The sequence below is a fragment of the Anser cygnoides genome, chromosome 3 (genome assembly GCF_040182565.1).
Source record: "Anser cygnoides isolate HZ-2024a breed goose chromosome 3, Taihu_goose_T2T_genome, whole genome shotgun sequence".
NCBI classification, from domain to species: Eukaryota; Metazoa; Chordata; class Aves; order Anseriformes; family Anatidae; genus Anser; species Anser cygnoides.
The window spans coordinates 37,031,838-37,050,168 of NC_089875.1; positions in this window are offsets into that span (position 1 = coordinate 37,031,838).

Below are 18,331 nucleotides of genomic sequence, written 5' to 3' on the forward strand. Positions count from 1 at the left end.
CTCTTGCTAAAAGAAGAGTTCATTTTTTTCAGCAAAGATCCTATATTCATTCTCCTGGGCATTCATACTAGTAGGTCATCTCTCCGTGATCACCAAGGATGTCCTGGTGAAATCATGGCCATTCAGTGGGAGAACTTTCCATTATCAATAAAGGCCTAAACAGTTCCTATAATGACAAGAGGTTGCTTTGTGACTATTCTGAATTCTTTTGTTCCTCTAATTGCTACTGAAGCATAAGAGGTGATTCCTGAGGCAGAACCAATGGAAAACAGTCCCTATAAAATCAAATGCAATGATATAAAACGGCTCTTCACTTTGTCATACCAACAAACATATCCAAAGTTGGTGTGCGTTTCCTTCCATGGACAGCCTATGCAGACACAGAAGTGTAAACCTGAGTTTTCAGGATGGCCAGTTTAATGGAAGCTAAAGTACAGGTTTTGGTTAACAAGCAAGCATCTAGGTCCTCATTCCATACAACAAAAAAATTGTGAGAGACTAAGAAACAAAGCAAGAAGAATTTGATCATTCTGTTTTTACCTTATATGTTAAGTGAATGGACAATGATTCGTTTTTTTAGTGGTTTTATCGATATACTATATTAGTTTGTGTGTGTATTTATGGAAGCTATGATTTTAATAGCTTCTCAAAAGTAAAATCCAGCCAATAATGGATTAAGTCAATTGGTACTTCAGGCAGAAAATGTTGTATTATTGTGTTAACATTGTCATTATGTATAATTTACCAATACCTCTATTGAAAGCATTTGTGTAATTGTAGGAAGGAAAGGAAGAATAAAATGAGGCATAATAATAACTAAGATAAATATAAGTTAAGGTGGAAATGAAAATATGGAATCATTACAAGCATTCCTACAACTGCCTGAAGACAAACAACTGGACTGCACTGCTTGCCTAAGAAGAGAAGAGAAAATGTTCTTTGAATAAATACATTCTAGGGACATAAATACATCTAGGGACGTCTATGTCTTTTATCAGCTCAGCCAAGGCAGCACTGACTACATTAATACTCTTAGAGTGAAAGGGATCAGTTCTCTTGCTAAATTTTCCCAAGAGAAAACTACCAACCTTACAATTTCATATGACTGCTACATTAATTTTGAGATTTGAGCATTAGAGATTAAGGATTTAAGAGTGACCTTGACTTAAACATTGTCTGTAATTGGCTGGGTAAGATTGCAGGATAGAGTGCAATAAAGATTTGCTTAGATGTGTATTTTCCAGCTCATCTTCTTAACAAATTCACATAAAGCAAATAGTTTAACCTATCAAATTGTATTGAAAAGCACCAAGAGCATATCTAGCCACAGATAAGACATTTGCCAGCCACATAGTTCTGCTTCCAAATCAATACATGAGTCCCCTACTTTCCCTGGATTATTCAAGAAATTGATTGTGCTTATGGCATAACAACAAACTAGCAGAGGAGATTATTGTTTTGAATTGAATTGAATTTTGCAATTTTCTGATAGGGTGTGGGAATGTCCAACTATTATTCTTAGCTTCTTTCAGTACAATTTCTTGCAGAATGCCAAGAAATTTTAATTACTTGTGTAGTGCTGTAGTTTTCACTGTGCTCATCTCTATGTACAGAAGAATTGTCACACAGTCATGAAGAGACAATTCCTGACAGCTGTGATCATATGAAGCAGAACTACAGAACATGCTGGCTAGACTTGCCAAGAAAAATTCATGCAAATGGCTGCTCTAGAAATTCTGTGCCACAGATAACTCCCCTTCCTCTGTCCTCCTGCATCTGGTCCTCATAAGGCATGCCTTCATTAAAAGTGGCCGGCAGGCTTTGGTGGCCTTCTATGCAAGCCTGCACTGAGGCAGTACAGAGCTCTCATTGCTGATCGTGCCGAGGCATGGTTTAGTGCCACTAGTTAGCACTTAGTTAAAGGAGGGGAATGTCATAAAGCACTGATGCAGCAATCTGGCATCACAGGTGGTTTAGAGTACAGCTGCTTGGAAACTGTAGTAGAAAACACCAATTCATTAAGGCAGGAGACTTCATTCAAAACATCTCAGGCATTGCAAATGAGAAGGAAAAAAAAAAAAAGGCCCCAAATATTTACATTTCCTGAGACAAGGAAATGTCCCTGATTTTCCGTGTACAACTTGACTGAAAATAAGTATCATTAATTATTACTAAGGAAAAAACATTTTTCAGGTAAGAATGTGTATGTGTCATTTCTTCAATTATTGAACTTTAATCACACTGGAAAGCAAGAACGAAGTAAGAGGCAAGACAACAAATCAGATATCACACACCTGAAGAAAAGGCCATTTCCAAAGCATCAGTAAAAATGTTGCACTGTATCTGCCACAGAACAGAGAAAAAATATAGGACTCATAAGAGAATTTTGTGGCGCTTTAGGAATTGCGAGCAGATTAAGCAGTAGAGCTTTCCTGGTTTATAGGTATACATCCCATTAAATAGAAGCAAAACTACACACTAAAATTGAAATCCATAAATCCATACAATAAAATTTAACAGTCAGCAATACCAAATGTTCTCCATTGTTCTCCAAGAAGTACCAAAAGAGATTAAAGGCACAGCAGACACTTTTTTGTAAGTTATTTGGTTCTTCTGTTCATTCTAGATAGGCTTCAAAAGCATAGCATATTGGTTTGAGACACACTTTTAATATGATTCATAACAGTAAGAGTTTGCTGACATGCACATGAACCATTTAATTATATGGGTCAACAACACAAATTCAGTTTACACATACTTAGAGAAACCTTATCACTGCCTGAACTAGTTTGTTAGTGAGAGACCATGTAGCATGTTTTTTTTTTTTTTTTAATTTATTAGAATCATAGAATATCCCAAGTTGGAAAGGACCCATAAGGATCATCGAGCCCAACTCCTGGCACCGCACAGGTCTGCCCAAAAGTTTAGACCATGTGACTAAGTGCACAGCCCAATCGCTTCTTAAATTCAGACAGGCTTGGTGCAGTGACTGCTTCACTGGGGAGCCTGTTCCAGTGTGTGAACACCCTCTCGGTGAAGAACCTCTTCCTGATGTCCAGCCTAAACCTCCTCTGCCTCAGCTTGACACCCGTGGGGTGCCTATCACTGGTGATTATGGAGAATAGGTCTGTGCCTGCCTCTCCACACCCCCTCGCAAGGAAGCTGAGACTGCAATGAGGTCTTCCCTCAGCCTCCTCTTCTCCAGGCTGAACAGGCCCAGTGCCCTCAGCCGCTCCTCATATGTCTTCCCCTCTAGGCCCTTCACCATCTTTGTCGCCCTCCCCTGGACACTCTCCAGCAGTTTCACGTCCTTTTTGTACTGTGGTGCCCGGAACTGCACACAGTACTCGGGGTGAGGCTGCAACAGTGCAGAGTAGAGCGGGACAATCACTTCCCCCAGCCGACTAGCGGTGCCGTGCTTGATGCACCCCAGGATACAGCTGGCCCTCCTGGCTGCCAGGGCACACTGCTGGCTCATATATTGTTTTCAAACTTGTCTTCAGAAAGACACTGGTTGGCTTTTACATGCCTTTCACATAACAACAATGATTTCTTATCATTAAATGACTCTGGGAAGACTGAACCTTAACTTGGTCTTGAATTTGTTGTGTGGCAGTAGAAATTGAGTTATAGGTCTGGAGGTAAATGTAATCCTCTACTAACCACAAACAAATATTCAGGAAAGATGGAATATCTGCTCCCTATACTCCCATCCACTGCAAGACAGAAAATATATCCAAATACCTTACAATAAAGGGACAAAATGAAATACAAAAAGACAGGAGAGGCACTTGGAAAGCAGTTACCTAATTTGTCCAAACATAAGAATTTGGGGAAAACAGGCATAGAAGGTTCTTTGTGGCAAAGATAAAAACACACATCTGATGGACTTCTGAAGAAACGAGAAGATCCATTTGTAAGGAATAGGAAAAGGTAGAAAGGACAGAGGGTAAAATAATTCTATCTTAGAAGACAGCAGAAAGTTCAAGTGAAGTTCTGAGGGAAATAAGGCTTATTAGGAGAGGACACAGGAGCCTACAGAAGTGCAGAGGAGTGGAACAGCTTCTGGTCTTACCCCATCTACACTCATGCAAGCGTCATAAACATGGAAGAGATTACAATAAAGATTATTTCAAAATCTTAAAGATAATCTGTCTCTAACAGGGAAATTCACGAAGTCCTCTAACCACAAGGATAAGGTCAAGAAGAGAAAAATTATTCCAGTGGCATTTTTATATTTCATCTCTGAATAAATTCAGTTGAATTACTTGGTTAATTTTATTCAGATATTGAAAGACTTTAAAAATAAATAATCCCTATGTTGACCACACATTTATATTTTGCTGCCATTTTTACCAGCTCCATCTATAAAATTCACCAAATCTTTTAGTATGTAGGACCTGCTTTTCCTGACTCCTCAGGCTACGAACAGAATTCAAAATAATGCATACTGGTAAAAACTCTGTATACAGCAAATAAAGACAAAGAGAATGCACAATATTTTCAAAATCTGTCACGGAGGATTAAATTCTTGTTGCAAATTATTCACACAGTGGTAGTAAGACAATATCAGAAATGAAATAATTCTGTAGTGTTCCAGTCTGCACAGAACTTACCATTTCTGTTACACACTGTCAAATTTTTACTGTTTTATTTCCCTCTTTATTTCAATAAGATTTGCCAAGTAAAGGTCTCAGACAGCTCCCCAATTCTACCAGTTCAGGGAAGTCAAAGAACTTAGTGCATGTGGTGAAAGCTCCAAATCCATCAGTGCCAATGGAGATACTGAGCCATTTGACACTTCATGGTAGCTGGTGCTGGGAGATGAAAAATATTGTCACAACCAGTAAAACCAATGGAGGGAGAAATCACATTCTGTACTTACATAGCTCCATATGTGGCAAAGTGGCTCCGCAAGGGGGGTTGTCTACAATCACTGCACATCCAAGGCATGACTCGTCTTTTGAACCTGAGAATGGATCACACAATCAAAATTAATGAGACCCATGACCCCACTAAACATGTTGTGCATTGTTTAGCTGTGTCCAACCATAACAGTTAAAAGTGCTTAAAAAAATTTACACAAGAAACACTCCAAACCCATCAGATATTCGTGTGAATCAGCATGCTATGTTGCCATGAAAGATTTCCTGGCTCAGGGAAGGAAATCTCATAAGCATTCACTGAGCTGATATGACAGACTGTCTCATTAAAGATACAGCCACCTCACCAAGGACAATGAAACTGTGCATCCTCATGTTGACAGTGACAGAAAATAATGACAACCACCGCCGTTTTTTTTTTTGTGTGTGTGTGTGTATGCAGTGGTGTGTTTGGTTTTTTTCCTGTTACTTGCTTTTGAGGGCTGAGGAAGGGAAAAATAATATCTCAGTGCAAACACTGATAATTATGAAATCACAACCAAGTTTTTACTGACTTTGCAACAGTGCCAGGAAGCACAAGGCATATTTCCAAAAGACAATGCATTTTTCATAATGGTACCCAGTAAAGAAAAGGAAGCAATATTCTTCAAGTGTCCCAATAGATTTCATAAACCAAATTCCTTCTTAACCCACAGAAAAATATTTCATCCACCCTGTTCAGTAGTTAGAGAGTTTGAGAGCCTTATACCCAATTTTCCTCGATAATATTTTTTGGCAGTCAAGAGCATAAAGCACTGGCTTCAGAAGTGACAGAACTCCCATCACTGAAAACTTATAAACGGGTTGAACGAATATCTGTCAGGAATAGTTTAGGTGTGTTTGATCCTGTCTTTGGGGAAGGGAGGAAGCAAGTGACTTATTAACATCCTTTTCAGCACTAGTGAGCTATAAAAGGCTTTAAAATGTAATTATGCGACAACTGGGTGCACAGTTTCTCCTATAACAGAGAAAAGAAACACAGGTCATGTTTCACTGCCCCAAATTGTCAGATTATTTTTTTAATAACAATGAACAAATACACGTCATCTCTGGCAATGACAGAGTATACTTCCTTCCTACCCTGCCAAGTACGACACAGTGTAGGATTTTCCAAAAGTGATCTCAAATCCCAAGACCTACCAACTTTCTGAATGATCTGAGTTCATCGGTTCCTGAAGCACTTGTGAAAACACTTTTTTCTGTGCTAATAATTTCAGTGCCTCTGGAAGGGCATCTCATCAGTTTAAGAAAGACAAAGATAAAACATAACAACCTGTCAACTGTAGTACAATGGCATTCTTGTACAGCAAGAACAGCACACCACAGGAGTGCTATTCTCTTCTGACTCAGGTGAGGGGGGAAAAAAAAAAAGAAAAAGAAAAAGGTCTGACTGCACAGACACTGAAATTATGTGATCCTAGCATGGGAAGAAAAAATTTGGTAGCTCCCTAATTTACCAGTCTAACAAATACCATGGTACAGAGACTGGATGTTGAAAACAGACAAGATACAGAGTCTTTTAAAACGCAGAAATAAACACAGACTTCTTTCCATGAGTAATCCATTTTAGGAGCTACTTAACCCAGAGACTTGCTGAGTCTTTGAATCAAGACGGTAAGTTACTCTAAACTGTAAACTATAGCTCAGCTGGAATTAGTGGCATGATTCAGGAAAAAAAGGGTTGCCATACTGATAGACAAGAGGTGATACTAGCTAGTCATAACCATCTCTCTGGCCTTCACATTCATGAACTGACAGTCACAGAGGGAGCTCTAGAAATCTGATGAAGACTTCCATTTCCAATGCCTTAGTCCCAGAACAAAGGAAGCAGAAGGGGATGAAAGACACTGGTAAATGAGATTTTCAAACAATAGCTTAAAGGGAAATCTTTGCCTTAAAGAGAGTTATGGTAGTGCAGACTGCTTTTCTAACTGCCTACTTCCAAGTGTTACCTTTTCAAATGGTATTATTATTCTTTAAAAATTGTAAGTGAAGCTTTGTTTTTATCCAGAGCGTTTCTAATATTTTAGCTGAAATTAGCACAGGTGTTGACGTGGAAGGATGAGGGTTATGTGTGCTGGATTCAAGGAATACAAATGGCGAAGAGTTCCTTGCAGAGAAAGATAATGATACTCATAAATGAAAACTCGGGAAATTAATTGCTTGAAAATGAACAGCCTGCTTTGAGAATGTTATAAAGATGTGATGGTTCCCTTGTAGCTAGCAATTCTGATTATTTCTCTTTGAAATGCTGTCAGACTAATGTGTCTAAAAGACTACATAAGAGACTACAAAGAGTGAAACGAGGTATTTTATAAATGATGGATGTCCCTGCAAAATAAATAATTCCATATATTTCTTCACAGTTTACTATATTTTTGTATGTAAAAATCCTTGCTTCTGTCTTTTTAATGCAGGATAAAAGACTGTATGTGGCTCTAGCAGAGGCTGCAGTATTCAGTGATGACCAATAAGTATGTAGGGCCCAAATTAAAGTTACATCATTGATATAAATGTATTATTACTGCTTAATATGAGGGTTGAATAAACTAAAGGCTTATTCGAAGTTCTAAAAATACCAGCCTTAGCTTCAACCTGGGGTACTGGGTGTTGTATCTATTTTGTGCAAACAATATGCAAATTACATATTAAGGGAAGCAAAAGCTGTAATGAACGTTGCTTCTTTTGGACACTGCCAGTAAGAGCAGGATCAAATGAAAAGCAGGGATGAGGGTGTTTTGTTTTGGTTTGGTTTTTAAGTTTTATTTTTTCTCCTTCTCACAAACCTTTCTTGGGCATGAGAAGGTGCCCTTTTGTGTTCTGCATGGAAAAGCATTAGTGTTTTTTGGTTTGGTTTTTTACTTACATAATGGAGGAGGATGTCAGAATTTTAAGTAGTGACTTGGCATTATGTTTTATTCTTTTTTTTTTGGGGTAAAACTAGTCTTCATTATACTACAACCACCTCTTTTAGACACGTTGTCTAATTTGGTAGCTGCAGAATCTACCGGGCTCTTAACTTTGCCTTATAAATATAAAAATTGGTCAGAAAGAATCTACTCTCTGCATCTCAGTGACTTTAAAAAGTCATTCACACAGAAAATTGGCAATCTGACAGCTCAGAAAGACTAGTTTCAGTTCCCTAAAGGAAATAAATTGGTGTCTTGGTTACCTCTATTAGATAGTGAAAGAACATCCCTGTGAAAAGGCTGAAAAAGAAGAAAAATGCTGACACAGATCAGGACATTTGGAGTTGATATTCACATCAGCTACTGTTAGGTGAAGCACATATGACCTGGATGGGAGGGTCAGCCCAGCTGAAAACAGGATTCTAAGAAATGCAGATGTGGCACAGAATCTGCAAGCTAGAACCAGGTCACTTAAAAGGAAGAGTGAGAGAGACATCTAAAATCAGCAGTGTGCTCATCACAAAAAATATCAATGAAATAAAGAACAATGTGAAATGAAAGGAATTCCTGTATTCTGATAATTAATTTCACCCTATTTAGTCCTGATTTGAAGTCTGTTTAAGTCAGACACTGTCATCATTTATTTAAATAGGCTTTGGCTCAACGCTGTCTTTGAAGAATATCACTATGTAAGCCTTAATTCTATGAAAATTGTATCAAGGCATAATCTTAAAATGATATTACCATCACTATGAATATCACCTGATTTAAAAGAAAAAAATCACTAATAAATGATTATCAATAGTCATTCCTCCTACATCCAATTATTTCAGCGTTTATCAGACCCAGCTTCAGCAGAAATGATAGAGTTTAATGAAGAGGCAAACACAGAAATGATGCAGCTTGCTTGCCTTCTCTTCCAACAATAAAACTTTTGTCACCTGTTAAAGGAAGTCCTTTGACCTAGGAACATTTAGTGAGAACATCAGTCCCCGAGACACAGAAATGCAAAGAAAGATACGAAGGAAGAGTGCAGGGAAAACCAACAACAGACAGATAAAAAACAAGTTAATAAATAAAAACAATTCCTGAAGCAAAAGAGGGGTCAGTTATATTAGAAAGCAAAGATAATTAAAAAAAAAAAAAAAAAAAAGGAGAGGGATGGGGCAGGGGGAATATGTGGAAAGCCAGCAATTGAAACAATGGCTGTGGTTTATATCACAACTCAGAGGAGAAATCTGAAACAAATGTTATTTAAACAAAACGATAACCCAAAAAATGAATGCAGAATAACTGACCCCTATAGAGAGACTTTTCTGGAAAACATAGTAATAGGCTAAGATTCCTGCATTCACTAGCCTGTACCATTAATAACTCTTTGCAGAACGTTTTCACAATTTGAACAAAACAGCTGTGTTCATGATGTATGAATATTATACTGTAAACATTTATTTCATATCCAAGTTCTGAAGTTTATATTTGAAGTTTCACATAATACTTCAAATACGAGCTTTTGGGATAAGTCACCTTACACTAGAAAAAAGCTGATCAATTCTGCATCTCATCTGAACCACTAGCCAGTGAGAAGTACCACTACTAAACTACTTTTCTGTCTTTGTCAAGAACACTCTTCCATTTGACAGTTTGAGAGGCAATAAAAGGAGGCAGATATTTTTTTCTTGTCAGATACAGACTGGATCACCAGATGGGGGAAGGTTTTCTCTTCAGTGAGTTGTCAGTAGATGAGTCATGTACAGAAAAGTACACCCCATCTACCACAGGAACATTTTAGTATACAAACAACATGGAAATCCATAATTTAGCAGGACGACTGTCAAAACAACCATCCAAATAAGCAGAAGGTGAATAAGCTCCTGGGGAAAGAAAATGAGTAAGAATGATGCTTGTAAGAAAAGCCAGGAAAGGAACTGACCACAAGAGCTAGTGTACTCTATGAGGAAAAGCCATCAAAGCGTGCTATGATTTTTGCAAGTAACATACCCCAGAGCCAGACATACTCATATGTCTAAAAGATATCTCCATGCAGCCGGGTGGGGACCACCTATAAGACCCAATCCAGCAAAACCTGCAGATCTCCACCTCTGCCCTCCATGGCTCCAAGTCTTCACCACATTTTTGTGGTTCTTAGCCAGGTCTTAAAGTCCTCCAGCTTCTTCATGTCTTTTACTGGAAGATCCCAACTCAAGAGAAGCAACTGTCTTCCATGAAGATGACAAAGTCCAAGACAGAGGAACATCTCAAAGCATTATAGGACTGAATTATATGAAAAAGGTGAGCCCTAAAGCTAAAGGATTGGGGTACACTCAGAAGTCCCCATTTGCTTGTTCAAAGAATAACAACAGAGATTAGTGTCCCTAAATCCAGATCAGAGAGTTCGTTTTCAGGAATTAAGGCACCAAATTTCTTCCAGGAGCCTGTAATAACCATGGAGATCCAGCACTGAGTAATTGAATCTTAGGATGAACTCTATCAAACCTTAGGATGAACCTTAAGATGAATTGGGGTTGAAATCAGATGTTCTCAGAGATTCATAACCTTTTTAATATGAAAGTGAAATATCATCAGCTTTTATTTCATGCTATGAATTTGAATATTAGGTGTTTTTTAATATTATTACTTTACAATATTACACAATATCATTTATTTTGCTCACATTTCATTGAGGTTTGTTAGAATTTCAGACATTTCAGAAGCTCTACAGAAGTAAAATTGGGTAGAAAAGGATATGATCCTTTAAGATGGAAAAGGTATCCATGATTTGACAGCAATCTTTATTGTCCTTATAATTTAAGGGTAGATATGGAGTCATTCACAGACTAGTCAGCAATTTAAGTAAAGTATTACAAAGTATTAAGTATCAGCAGTTTAACTAAGCAATTCAAATGATTAAATGTGATTTAATGAACATCCAAGGGCCATATTAGCTGTAATAATAGCAAATTCACTTATGTCTTTTAGAAACAACAAAACCTGTCGGTCTAGAGATGCTCAGGAACTGAATAGTGAAAAATTCAAGTCAGGCAAGAAGTGCCCAACTGGAGATGAAAGCTCACAGTGGTGAGAGGATGCCTAAAGTAGAGTCAGATTGTGCAGAGCTGTCTAAAATGACAGTATTATCAGAGACAGGTTACGGAGCAAATCAGAACAGGATCAAGATGTAACTTCAGTGAACTAAAGCATGTTCTCATTTTATGGCATTATTACATACATAGCTCTATGCCAGAGGGAACTCCGACATTTAATAGGTGAAAATCGATACATAAACCCACTCTCTCCTTGTTTCTTTTTGTTAAAGTAGATTTTAAGGTATTGCAATATAAAAATAAAACTAATAAAAAAATTACTGCATCATATTAAAACTCAAAATAGAGAAAGGAAACCAAGGAATATGGAGGCAAATACCTCCTGTTGCTGAGCTTCACTTTGGGTTAATTCAGAACCTGACAAACAGAAATATTTATGCAATTTTCTTTCAGAGGAGTACACCTGATCTTGATTGTGAAAACATACCACAAAAATATTTTTATCAGTAAACAGCAGGAGATATGGAAGTCATAAATGACAGCCTATCCTTGGAGAAAGACAAAAGGAAATGAACTCAAAGGTTTTATCCAAGGACTATGCTGAGTACAATATCTAATAAACCTTGACAAAGCATAATACATGAAGGAACTGTTTTAGGTTCCTTATCAGAAAGAAAAACATTGTACAATAAATAAAAAAGAAAAAAAAAGGATAACTGGGGAGGGTAAAAGTCTGAGTCTCACCTTTATTTTCCTATAAATTATTCCTTCTATTTAGTTTTACAAAAGGAAAAATAAATGCTTGCATTTAATTACCACTATTGTTAGTAACAATTCAAAAGATCACAGTGAAAGACTTCCACACCTAAAAATGAAAGAGCTGAAAATAAGCTTTCACTGTAATCTTGAGGAAGAGCCCAATAAACATGACAGACTGAGGTACTGAAACAACTCTCAAAAATGATCTCCAGCAGACAAACTGCTTCAAAAGCATTATGCCTCTCCCATCCCACCCTCATGCTGGTACCAATTCTGTCATGGAAATGACAGAAGCAGAGCAACAAGGGATTTGTGGTTTTGGTGGTGGTGGTGTTTAACCTATTCATAGCCTCTGCCAAGGTAGAGTCAGTTAAGGAAAAATTAACATTCTGCTGTACAGGTGGAGTTGTGCCAGGGATGAAATACTTGCACAGCAAAAACATATTCAAGAATTAAAATGCGCAGCCTTTCTGCTGTTAAACTTTTCCAACTCTATCACAAACATCTCTGGATGTGTGTTCTGGAAATGTGTTAACAGCTGTCTATACATGGGAGGAGCAGAAGAAAGTGGAAATTGAGGAGAATACATCTTGGTGAAGTTCAGAATACAGAGTAAAGGTAATAACAGAGGGAGTAGGTTTTCTTTGTTTTCTATTAACAAAACACTAAGAAGCAATCAGATTTAAAATTGGGAGTGTCACTGCTAGTGACACCTCTGTTAGTGATCTCAGCAGGTATAACTAAATAAATGCATTAAGTCTTGACAGAAATAGTAGTTTGGAGGGGAGGGGAGAGGGGGGGAGAGGGGAGGGGAGGGGACTACAGAAATCAGTGCCAAGATCCCCTACTAAAGGAAAGCCTCAGCATGATGATAAAGAGGTATGGTATCATGGAAGGTACCTTCTGCTGTATTTAGGACTGAGACATCTGAAAGGCTAGTTACAGGAAAAATACTGCTCTAGCAAGAAATTTTGTTCCTCAGGCCTGGTAGCTAAAACCTTCTTGAGATGCACGGATCAAATTAGAACCACAGCTTCACAACACATGTGCTACATGTGCCAAAAGAAAGCACCCATGTGCCAAGGTGCAACCAACGTTTAGACAAGGTCACTGCTGACTACAAGAAACAACAGCTATTGATACGCTATCCCACAGCTACTGGGAGCTGATTAATCATTCCAAGTTCAATACAAAGCAAAATTTTTTTTTGCAAAAGCCATGAAACAAATGACATGAAGCACCGTGCTGAATCAAGACTCCTTGCTGTTCTCCTTCCTGCTCACATGCTTTGGTTGCTTTGCAAGAAGGTTGTGGGTGGTGCCCAAGTTCCATCCCAAGGACAGCCAGTCTTCATGTAGGAAGAAAAGGGTTCCAATCTAGCCTTATAAAATGAAGAAAAACAACTGAGCTTGGATTTGCTGGAGTCAATGAGCCAAAAAGTCTGCCTCCATGACACGGAATGCTGATCAACCTGACTTAGTTAAAGCAAGAAGAATCTCTAGTGGCAAAATTGAACCCCATAATGTTACTGCAATGAAAGACAGGAAGAATTTGTGATTCCCTCAGTTATCCCTCCTTCTCTTTCACTCATATCAAATGCACCCATTTAAACAAAATCTACTTGTAGGATTCAACTATTATCTACTTTATTATCTTACACTTTACTACTTTTTTAAAAAAGGAAACTTTCTGATCTTAAAAATATACCATAATACATAGTTCCCAAGGTTCAGGAAAAGATACTTTGCATAGCTTTGAAGATGTTACAAAAAATAACATTATTACTTGAACTTGTCTTGAACTTCTGTTTCTAAACTCCAGTTAAGATTTCTCCCCTTGTATAATAATTTTATGCCTTTTCAATTCAGCTACTCACCAAGCAAATAGCATCTGTTTAAACAAAAGAAAGAGATTAGTGGCGTCTACTGTCAGTGACAGGGAAACAGTCAAGCTTTGATAAAACCATGTTTCAAGTTTCCCTCTACTGTTTTCAGAAACAGCAGCTGTTCCTCCCAGCTTTCCTAAGCCTTAAGCTTTCTTGCATGACCTTGAAGACTTACGAAGCTGCAAAACTGTTCCAGATGCTTGCAAACTTTCTAAACGATGCATTTCAAAGTGTTCCCTATGACTTCTTTTTTATGGGTAGACTCATTTAATGTATATTACTTAAGTTGAGGGGCACTCAGATGAGATATAACTCTTTCTTCTAGAGGTAGTAACATATAGTTGCAGCAAAACAAACAAACAAACAAAAAGAATTTATAAGGGTTAGTTAGTTAACCAGTTCTGAAATTCTTATCATAAGGGTAAAATCAAAGGGAATAAATCCATTACCAACTCTTAAATAGAATCGTAGAATCATAGAACCACAGAATGGTTTGGGTTGGAAGGGAACTTAAAGATCACCTGGTTCCAACCCCCTGCCATGGGCAGAGACACCTCCCACCAGACCAGGCTGCTCAAAGCCCCATTCAACCTGGCCTTGAACACCTCCAGGGATGGGGCATCCACAGCTTCTCTGGGCAGCCTATGCCAGTACCTCACCACCCTCACAGTAAAGAATTCCTTCCTTATATCTAATCTAAATCTCCCTTCTTTCCATCTAAAGCCATTATTCCTCGTCCTATCACTACACCCTCCGGAGCCTTCTCTTCTCCAGGCTAAACATCCTCAGCTATTTCAGCCTGTCTTAATACGAGAGGTGCTCCAGCTCCTTGATCATCTTTATAATGAAACCACCTCTTCAATAGCCAGAGTTATTTCTCAATAATGAAAAAGGAAAATTTAAAATATTCCTTAAAAAAATAAGATTAATCTTTTTTTTAATCTCGGCCTGTGAGATTCTTTATAACAACACAAATCAGACAAAAGAGTAGAGCACTGTCAATTGCTTAAACTGAAAAATGATGATTCTTTCTCTCCTTTCTTTCCAATGGGCCTAAGTCAATCAACCCTAAGAACAAAAATCTAACACTCAAAATGACCCTGAGGATACTATAATACAGTGAGATGACTTTTTCTTATCAGAATATGTAAGGAAGTCCTGAATTTTCCTTCCCTTATTCACACTACTCGTGTTATAAATGAAAATTTCCCACTCAGTAAACTCTATCAATCATTTAAGTGCCTGGCCTTGAAGACAGGCAGACAATAAGTTTGCATTATTGTGGTATGCACTGAAACAGATTTAAAAGCACTGTCAGTCTCCCATAAGAACATTTAGATCATAAGATCACTAGAATTTATACTGTGCTTAACACTTCAGTCTCTTTGTCTATATACCTTTTACTATTCAGAAGCAGGGAAGCACAGGTTCAGAGCAAGATCTGTCTAAATCTTAGAATGCTACACAGGTCTTGCTCACACAAAGGTCTGTAATTTCACTTAATTTGGTGCACCATCAGTTCAAGAGGCTACCTTTGTTAGCTCCTAAACTCCCGTGCTATCTCTTGACCTATTCGTGTCTCAAGTTGAGGATGTAAAGCATCAAGGCTGTTGGTCAAAGGTGATTACCAACATCCAAAAATCATGAGGCAGGCCAAAAAGACCACAAGATTCCCTTCAGAATCATGACATTTAAAAATGAGATGTTTCTAGTTCTTCTTTTCCACCTTGTGGGTTTGGACTCCACAGGCATTACATTTTCTAGGCTTTCATCTAGAATAAGAAGGATAAAAAGCTCATTTGATTAAAACAAATAAAATTGCTCTTAATTGTTCTTACACATTCCCAGAGGGGGTTAACACTCTATACAGAGTGCCTAATATGATAGGGCTCATGACCAACCAAAGTTATAGGAAGAGCTAGTGCAGCCACTTGGATTTTGTGCTTCATGGAGCAGTCCCAAAGAGCCTCACTCAGCTGTTAGATTTCAAATGGAAAATTTGATTAAAATAATGATGTAAAAACTTATGTGGCTATGACAAGAAGAAACAGTCAAAATCTATGAGTGTTGTTGCAGCTTGGAAAATTTTACAAGACATTAATTAATGCATAACAGGGTACAATCTCACTGGCACAGAAAAATGCAGTCAATTAGAAGTGAAATGCCTTAGTCTGTCAGGACAGCTCAAAGATCTAATGGAGACGCAGGGAGAGAACCAATGAAGACTACAGAAGGCAAGTTGAAACTTGCAGGAAAAAAAAAAAGATAAAGAAGATAAAGGCAGCAAAACAGAATGAGTAATTGCTAGCTACAGGGACTAGCTACAGGGGTGTGAGAAAGTCTTTATCAATTATAGAAAGGAAAACAGAGCAAAGTAAAAGCTGGGAGACCAACCCAGTGCTTAGCTAGGTGGGTACCCCTTTCTCGCAAATTAATGAGGTGTTGCATTAGTACAGCTGAGAACAGACTTTTGCCCTGAGACTATAACAATCCCCTGACAGTGAAAGTCTAATGCCCTCTGGGAAATCCCAAGGAAAACAGTGGAAACTTCTTTGCTTCACTTAATTGAAAAATATGTGAAGGGATAACTCCCAAGAATACGTGGTAAGAAAAAAAACTTGAATCACCAAAGGACAGATATCTTATTTTTCCTTCTCTAATTCCTATTCAGCATGACTTCCATTCACAGGCTTGTCAGCAGATTGTTGCTCACTGACAATTTTTGTTGAAGGAACAGAAGATTCCCTATCTAAGGAGACCAGTGATCATTCTGAGGCAGATGAAACAATACTGATTTACACCACCTAAGCATACGTGTACCATCTATTGAAATACCCTGACATTGTCCATGACAACGTCAAATAATAAATAAGATCATCATCAAATAAATAAATAAGAAATAATAATAAAAATAAAATAATAATAAAAAAAAAACACAGCCTTTCCCTTACTCCTTACATAGCCCATTTTAAAGGCACTCGGAACCCAGTCTCTGCATTTTGGGGGAACATTCATTCAGTCAGTGTTCTTCTGAAGGGGAAATATAAAGTGGATGAAGAGATCTAGGTGAGAGGCGAGGCTATAGACCACTGCATGACTCAACAAGAGCGGAAGGAGCAGCTCAGTCTCTCTACATATCAAATGCACTAAAACTTACATAACCAAAATGAGACCTTTATCAACAACATAACCAAACATGCCAGAACAGCTGTTACCTCTAGCCCTAACTATTTGCAATGCCTTAAAACATAGTGACTTCAACTGCTCTTATATTACAGTTTGTCTTGATGTCTTGTGAAATTTTCCATGCTCTAGTGTAAAACCATTAATTCTCAGTTCTGACTATGGAAAATAATAGGTACTTATTCTGAACTCTTTATGAATTTATAGGCATCTATCAAATTTCCATGCTCTAGCCTGAAGATGTTTGTTCCTCTTGACTTTTTCCTCTCTGACAATTATAATTCCTAACTCTTTAGTCTAATTACTAGCTTCTGTTTTAATCATTTCTTTGAAAAACATGCTTCCAAAAATCAATATTTTCGTTGCTCAGTTCATTGTTGCTGAGTGAAGAATCACTTCGCTTTTTAAAAAAATTATACCATAATTGTGTTAACTTGATTTGAATTTGGTGTATCAGTCACCGTCTCTGCTAGTGGTCCCCCCTCCATATTCAGTTCTCTCCTGCAGAAACTAATTTCTCTCCAAATCTGTCAATTTTTATGATGATCTATGACCACAGCTGCACTGTATGAGAATACAGCCCAAACCAAGCGAGAGAGAATCCTCTTGCCCCAAGACAATTTTGCTGATACCACCTTCAATACAAGATAAATACAAACGGCTCATTCGTGGCATGGGCTCTATAAAATGTTTGTAGAACATTACCTTGCCTTCACTCAACCTTCTTGATCCCATACGCCACAATAGCTATGTAACCTTTAATGTACCAAGCAGATGTGCCTGGCTGAAGCATCTGGAAGCAGCAGAAAACCACCATAGAGATTTGCCTCAAAGAGCATGACATGTAACAGGTTTCTGCACTACAAGCATCCCCACTGGGGAGCACAATATCCCACTGGTATTCTCTGCCCAAGCCCTCCACCTCCTTACTATGTCCCACAGAGACATGCATGCAAGCTAAAGACAACCAAAAGGTCCAACAAAGGGAACTTTCCATTATTAGGAGGTAAGTGCGGTTGGGTTGTACACCATATCTCTCTCACCTTGCCAACACAATTTGCGTGTCAAAAATCAGAATAATCCTACTGAAGGTACCTATGCATACGGGAGAACCCGCATCTCCTCCTTTCTCACGATTGTGTATTTGTAGCCCTCACTGGTTGTACCTTATCCAAACACCACTCTATTTTTTGTGTATGAGCACTGGGAAGGGCAGCTGTGCAATTCCAAATAGCTGCAACTGTTCCAGCTACAAGCACTATATTAGAAAAGGGGATTAGAAAAAAATATTGAATGAGTTCCTAAACTCTACACTCCCCAAAATACCAAATTCCTCCTGTATATTATTATGTTTCCTAGATCATGGACAACAGCAAGTCAAAGCAAACTAATTTCAAAGACTGGCAAAAATACATATGTTTACTATATTTTACAGTATTAATCACATGTGCTAAGAATGATTTCTGGCTGAAACGTCCTACTATAAAATTGTCAGAAAATGCACTTAGTCACAGACAACGCATGACACGGAGATCAGCTATAGCATGTATGTACATATATTTGTGCGTATGAATAATATTTCTAATCAGTTGTTATATGCCTTCTTTCCTCTATCTATTAAACAGAGGG